Genomic DNA, 8,462 nt, shown 5'->3' on the forward strand with positions numbered 1-8,462 from the left:
TTCAATTGATTCAAGAAACTATCCACCTAAAAAGTCCAGTTAACAAAAACATAATGCAGTAAATGGCTATTACAGTCATTATCATAATTGCAAGCCTGTTCGAAAGAGATATCAGATGAATAACAAGGCAAACTAGGCCAAAACACATATTTTATCATCTTCACACAACACACCTAACAAACACAAATAAGGTAAAGTTATCTGGAACATAGCGACTGGTAGGTCAGTTCGACTGATCCAAGTCTGGGTTCCTAAAAGACTAATAAGTTCAGGATCCAAAAAGATTTGGGTACCAAATTTATTGATTATTAGTGATTGCACGTTACAGAAAAATTGACCAAAGACTTAGTCTGGTACTTGAATCGTGGATGTTCAAGACACATGACTGGAGACGCTGAACTGATATCTCAATTGATCAAATTCTCTGATCCCTAAATCAGTTTTGAAGATACCTCTCAAGGTAGAACCGTGAGTAAGAGTAAGCTTATCTATGGCAATATTATTATGGACAATGTCTTACTTGTTGATAATTTAAAATATAATTTAATCAGCATCAGTCAATTATGTTACCATAAGTACTCAGTTGAATTTACTAAATATACATGCACTGTTAAAAATGCAACTGGTGATATCATAATGAAAAAAAAATAGATGTGGAAACACATATAAAGTAAGTTGGAGCAATCAACCCAATGAGCTAGCTTATTTTGTCGCTTTAAATCAATCTAAAAACTGGTTATGACAAAAAGGTTGAACCACCTTAATTTCAAAGCCATTGCACAACTGAGCAAACATAAACTAGTAATTGGTCTACCAAAGAATGAGTTTTTAATAGATAAAATTGTATAACTTGTCAGTTCAGGAAGCAAGTGAGTCTTCTTTCAAAAATAGAGGAAGTAAATCTTCTACGCGATGTTTAGAACTGAGGTATATGGACTTGTTTGGTCTAACATCAGTCACGAGTTTAGGAGGAATGAAATACACTTCAGTGATTTTTGATGACTTTTCAAGATTTACTTGGGTAATATTTCTAAAATCTAAAGATTAAACTGCTTCACAACTGATAAAACTTTTCAAAAGACATTTAAATGAGAAATAAGTTGAGATTGACATAATAAGATCCGATCTCGGAACTGAATTTGTCATCAAACATTATCTCATTTTCTTGAAAATTTGGGAATCAGACATGAGTTCTCAGCTGCTAGAACACCACAAAAAAATGGTATAGCTGAACGTAGAAATCAGACTCTTAAGGAGGAAGCAAGAACTATGCCAGCTGATTTGGGTTTTTCTCAAAGTTTTTGGGTAGAAGTAATTAATACAGCATGTTACACTCAGAACAGTTCAATGATTAATAAGAATCATTCAAAAACACTGTATGAGATCTGAAATGGCAAGAAATTTGTGGTTTCATTCTTGTAAATATTTGGGTGTAAATGTTTCATTCATAACAATGGCAAAAATCACTTGACTGTCTTCGATATTAAATCAGACGAATGATAATTTCTTGGTTATTCATTATTTAACAAGACTTATAGAATATTTAATAAGCGTACACTTAATGTTGATGAATAATTGCATGTCGTCTTTGATGAAACTGTACTAACTGATAAGCCAACCTATCCAGCTCAGCTGACTAATCGCTTAACAGATATCAGTTTAGAGGATGACAGCGAAGATGAAGATCGTGCTGTCAAAAATTTCCTTCAAACACTATAACCCAAAGTGGTAAAACAACCAGTTGGACAGGACGCATTTCCTGATAATCAGTTTGTTGGATAACAAGATAACATTCAAACACAAATTGAAGTCATCGCAACTAAAGTTGAATAAACTGGTCAGTTACAAACTGAACCAGTTACGCAAAGAAGTTTAACAAATTCAAACTACAGATGGAATAAAAATCATCCTCATGGTTTTGTAATAGGTAATTCATCTGATCCGGTAAAGACTAGAAATCAAATGCTAAATTTATTCATACATTCTGCTTTCATATCGAAACTAGAACCAAAGAAAACTAATGAAGCTCTAGCTGACCCCAGTTGGGAAATTGCAATGCAAGAAGAGCTAAATCAGTTTACCCATAACAATGTCTGGACTTTTGTTCCAAGGCCGCTTTCAAAGTCTATTATAGGTACAAAATGGGTGTACAGGAAATAACTGATTGAAGATGGTTCAATTATGCGCAACAAAGCAAGGATAGTCACATAGGGCTAAAGGCAAGAAGAAGGAATAGATTACGATGAAATGTATGTTCCAGTTTCTCGACTGGAAGCAATCAGAATATTCCTTGCCTACGCATCCTTCAAGAACTTCAAAGTATATAAAATGGATGTGAAAAGCGCATTCTTTACTGGCAGTTACCTGAAGAGGTTTACTTAGAACCACCACCATGTTTTGTAAATATTTTACTCCCTGATCATGTTTATCATTTAAACAAAGCATTCTATGGTCTTAAACAAGCTCCAAGAGCTTGGTATGAGACCCTATAAATTTTTTTAATTGATAATGACTTTATGGAACAATTGATAAAACTATGTTCAAATTTTCAAATAAAAATCACACATTACTTGTTCAGATTTATGTTAATGATATTATATTTCGGCCAACTAACCCTAAACTATGCGATAAGTTTCCTAAACTTATGCAAGATAAGTTTGAGATGAGTATGATGGGTGAACTGACATTCTTTCTCGGTCTGCAAGTGAGGCAACTGAAAACTGATTTCTATATCAGTCAAACTAAATATACGAAGAACTCGTCAAGAAATTTGGCATTGAAACATGTTCAGCTACATCTACTCCCATGAGTTCACCAATTAAATTAGATAAAGATGAAGGAGGAATATCAGTTGAGATGGAACTCTACAAATGTTTAATAGTTCCATTTTTGTACCTAGCTGCTAGCCATCCTGATATTATGTTTGATGTATTTTTATGTACTAGGTTTCAAGCTAATCCTAAACAATCGCAGTTCTTAGCTGCTAAACGTATATTGAAATATCTGAAAGGCACACAAAATGTGGGCTTTTGGTATGCTAAATATTCTTCTTTCAATTTAGTTGGATATTCAGATGCAGATTATGTAGGATGTAAGCTAGATCGCAAAAGTAGAAGTGGATCATGTCAGTTTCTAGGAGATATAATGATCTCATGGTTCAACAAGAAGCAAACATCCATTACTATTTCCAAAACTGAAGCTGAATATTTAGCTGTTGGAAGTTACTGTGATCAACTGCTCTGGATTCAGAAACAACTGAAAGACTATGTAGTTATTGCCGAAGAATCACAAATCTTCTGTGTTAACACCAGATCAATTGCGATTACATATAATCCAGTTCTTCGTTCCAGAACCAATCATATTGATGTCAGACATCTCTTCATCAGAGATCATGCTATCAATAAATACATCAGGCTAGAATACATCTCAACTGAACACCAAGAAGCGAATATCTTCACAAAGCCTTTGTTAGGATCGGTTTGGGAGAAAATAGTTGAGCTACAATAGCTCGGTTCTTGAAATATTGAACACAGATGAATTAAATCGAGTTTGGTGTTCAAACCAAGCGGAAAATACTCGAAATAATACTTCGTAGAAACCGATTAAATATTTTGTAAAGCATTTAAAAATATGCAAGTTGAATGAGTAAAAATATTTTATTTGAAGCATTTTATCAAACACTTAGTATACAATATTTTGGTATTTGAAGAACACATAAAATGCTTTAACAATGCATCTTTAAAAACAATGAAAATGATAAGTAAATACAATAAACAAATAGACACAAATTTGTTTATGGATGTTCGGAGACTTCAAATGCTCCTACGTCACCCCCTTCTTCCTCTTGGGAAGGATTCACTAGAAGACTTTGATTTATACAACAGTTTGTACAAACCCACTCAGCTTAGAACTTACACTACTGTCTAACTGAACTCCTAGCTCTAAAGATTGTATGCAACACCTCACAATCAACATATTGTTTAATGTCTCATATGCAAAGACTACAAACACATTGTTTAACGCCTTTGTGTGAAGACTCACTCTACTAATATTTGAAGTTCAACTCTCTTGTATATGTGTGAGTGATTGTGTGTGAGGAATTTATCAGTTACAGTGTACATCTCAAATGTATTCTCACACAAGGGCTTGTGCTCTCAACAAGCTGATTTCTTCATGCTAACTGCCCATGCTTTGAATCCTTTTCAAAATCTCTTGTTTGATATTCAATATGTTGTATTTATAGGCTCAAACAATGATATATACGTTAGACACAAGAATATGACCGTTTGGAAAGTTTCTGTACTTTTTCTGAAATTGTAACGGTCAAATTCGTCTTGCTGGACATTTTTCCGACTGGTCAACTCAGCTGGTCGTTCAATTCAGCTGGTCAGCAACTGGTTCAGTTCAGTTCAGCTGGTCAGCAGCTGGTTCAGTTCAGCTGCTGTGTTGATTTCAGTTTGTGCAGAACTAGTGCTTTATCGTCATTTATCAGCATCTTAAGCTTCGATTCAGACTTTGACTTCTGATAATGATTTGTAGATCATTGTCTTATCTTTTCAACGCATACTGAATTGCTTCATTTTAATAACCGAGCTGAGAGATATGACAAAAATACCGCAGCTGCTCAAGCCCAACTGATTGATGTCTTCGTGCCATCAGTTACGATCAGTTTGATCTAGATAACATCTGATTTTGCCCAACTGACGTGAAATACAACTTGTTCCAAATTGAGTTTTCTGATTAGTCTAGTTAGCGTATTGTCATTTGAATCATCCAACGGAGAGATATCATCAAAAAACCGAAGCTCGCCAGTAATTCAGTTTGTGCAGAATTCAGTTTCAGCTTGCTTCTTGTTTTAATAACTTGACACTTGAGTAAATATGTTAGAAACACAATAACAAATTTTTTTAACATCAAAATCAAGATTGCGAACATGAAATGTTCCAACAGCCTTTACTCGAGACTAATTTTTCTTATTTTAGAAATATTTTAGGGCTTGTTGATTTATCTTAATGCTTAGTTTAAGAGAAACGTTGAATTTTAGTTAATTATCTAATAAGACATATGTCAGTTGTTCATAAACTAAACTGAGTCAGTTTCAAACTGATCAGACGTATTGGAACATTTCATGTTCGCAATCTTGATTTTGATATTAACAAAATTTGTTATTGTATTCCTAACATATTTACTCGTGTGTGAAGTTGCAAACACAAGAAGCAAACTGAAACTGAATTAAGCCAAACTGAATTTCCGGCAAGCTCCGGTGTTTTGATGATATCTTTCAGCTGGATGATTAAAATGACAACCCGACAACTTAAATGATCAGAAAACTCACTTTGGAACAAGACGTATTTTACATCAGTTGAGCAAAATCGGATGTTATCAAGGTCTAACGGATCGCTGAATTACCGAACTGGTTGCACGGAAACAACATTCAGTTGGGTATGAGTAGTTGCCGTATTTTCGTCATATATTTCAGTTCGGTTATTGAAAAGAAGCGATTGAGTATGCGTTGGAAAGATAAGGCGCTGATCTACAAATCATCTTCAGAAGTAAAAGTCTGAATCGAAGCTTAAGATGCTGATAAATGACGACGAATCTACTGTTTCTGTACAAACTGAAATCAGCTTGGCTGATTTCAGCACACTAGCTGAAACTGAACCAGACTAGTTGAACTGAACCAGTTGACCACTCGGGAAAATGTCCAGTAAGACGATTTTGACCGTTGTAATTTCAGAAATAGTACAGAAACTTTCCAAATGGTCATATTCTTGTATCTAATGTATATATCATTGTTGGAGCCTATAAATACAACATCTTGAAGAACAAACAAGAGCTTTTGAAGAGGATTCAAAGCATGAGCAGTTAGCATGAAGAAATCAGCTAGTTGAGAACACAATCCCTTGTGTGATGATACATTTGATATGTACACTGTAAAGGATAAATTTCTCACACACAATTACTTACACATATATAAGAGAGTTGAACTTCAAATATTAGTTGAGTGAGTCTTCACACAAAGACGTAAAACAATGTGTTTGTAGTATTTTCATATGAGACATTAAATAGGCATACTAATCTTAATTTTTTATATCGAAAATGTACACATTTCCATGTGAAAATTAAATAGGCATACTAATCTTAAATTTTTATAAACGTTGCACGAACACCTCTTGAACCATTGGAAATCTGGCAAGCAGAAGTATTTTGATAATATCTTATAGACCATGGTCAAAATGATCAGCGGACAGAATGGTCATAGAGAAAACTCAATTTACTACCAATTATATTTTAGGTTGGATATACTTGTTCGAACATTATCTATGTTAACCGGACGCTGATGGTTGTTGTATCTATGTCATCCAGCTCGATCTTACAGTGTCTGGTTAATATAGATAGCACTTTAACTGGTTTAGCCGACCTGAAATATGACTCGTGGAAATTAAGTTTCTTTTTAACTGTTGGACATTTTGATCAATGTTCTTCTATTGGATATCGTCAAAATATTTAAACTCTCCATTTTCTAAGTGGTGAAAGGGGTGTTCATGCTACTTTTATAAAATGTTAAGGTCTGTAATGTCTGTTTAATTTTCACAGAGGAGAAGTGTGCATTTTTTATATTTCACAGTAGGTTTGCTACAAAAAAAACCCTTTTTGATTTACCATTGTCCAAACACGATTGAGCACCTCCATCAAAAGAACTACATTCATTTTCGCCAAACCCTAAGCCATTTATGTCTTTGGCTGGTACCCGCAACTCATATATCCTCTCAATGGAAGCATCGAGTTCTAAGAATTGACTAGCAATGTTAACCGTTTATTCTCATTGATACTTGCTTGGAACACTCTTCGTATTCCATCATTATCTGCTGCTAACAGATTGAGTTCATCCTCAGACCGTGAAGTTTTTTTGGCTGTGAATAGCTACAGTTTCTTGATTTATCTGTTAGGCTTATATTCTCTGATTTGACTTCCTCGAATGATTGAAAAAGTATCTTTTAATTATCTCCGTGTTATGCAGTGCCATGACATGATATGTTAATGTAAATTCATCCTAATCAAAATTCAGGATTTGTTGTCTCCAATTCATCATTTGATGTCTCCAGCTGAACATCTACCATTAGACATTGGACTTTGTCATAATCTATTTTGCTTGTTGAGGTTTCGGAGCTTGATGGATCTGAATTAAAATCAACACATTTTCTCTTGGTTTCCCGAGCAACTAGCACCTTCTAATCCTTCTCTTCTTTAGGATCTTTTCTCATATTTGTATCATCTCTTTCTCAAAGTTATCATCTTTCTTATGTTTGTTACAATATGCAATGAAATGGTATTTCTTATCATAGTTAAACAAGCCATCATCTTGATCATTTTACGATAAGAATTGAATTTAGATTGGTCATTTCTCATAAATTTTTTAAATTTCTTAACAAATAAATACATTGCTTTATTTATTATCTGGTCAGCAGATTTTATGCTTGAAATGTATTCGCTGGTAGTCGAAGTTGATGTTGTGGAGTGTAGGACTTTGGTGGGTTGAGTAGTAGACGACTCTTCTTTTGTTGGGATATCTAACTCGAAATCATAGACTTTGAGATCTGCATATAGATCATGTAGCTTGAGTTTGTTGAGATCTTTGAACTCTCGCATGGCTATAGTCTTTACATCCCACTATCTTGGAAGAGCTCTCATTGCTTTAAGTGCAACCTCTCTATTGTTGTACTCGTTCCCAAGAGCGGCTAGCTCGATCACAATGCTATTAAATCTCTCATCGAACTCACTCATGGTCTTTCCAGCCTTCATCTTTATGTTGTTGAACTTCTAAATGGCCACAGTCAATTTATTCTCCTTAGTCTAATCATCACCTTCACAAAATATAGTTAGTTTCTCACAAATTTCTTTGGCATTAGAACAAGTTTTAATTTTATTGAACATATTTTTTATCATATAAAGGATTTGTTTGACCATATATTTTTTCAAACTTGTTCTCCTTAAACTGATCATTACCTTCAGATTTTATATAGTCGACTTACTTGTCAAAATCATCTAGTATTCATTAAACTAATTATATAGATGTTTTATAATAATATGATTTAGAAAGGAAAAAAAAAACAAGTGATATTGTGTCTATATATGCTGATGCTTGTTGAAAGTTAAAAACTTCGAATATTGATACAGAGTCGACTTAAACTAATGTTGTAATGTCTTTAGTCCTTTCTAATTATATTCGATTGCGATACGATTGATAAAATATTTGAAATTTTGGGGGAGAAAATTTCACAGTACTAAAATATATGCATCATTATCTCGTCATAAAATTAGTTTCCAATTAGTTAGATCGATTATTTCAACTCTATTTTCTATTGTGCTTTATTTTAAGATGAATTCGTTTGAATATTCGGCCATTATCATTTAGAATTAATTAATTATCTAATATTTAATTAATTTAACACCTAATTTTT

This window comes from Primulina huaijiensis, chromosome 7 (assembly GCF_012295235.1).
Source record: "Primulina huaijiensis isolate GDHJ02 chromosome 7, ASM1229523v2, whole genome shotgun sequence".
NCBI classification, from domain to species: Eukaryota; Viridiplantae; Streptophyta; class Magnoliopsida; order Lamiales; family Gesneriaceae; genus Primulina; species Primulina huaijiensis.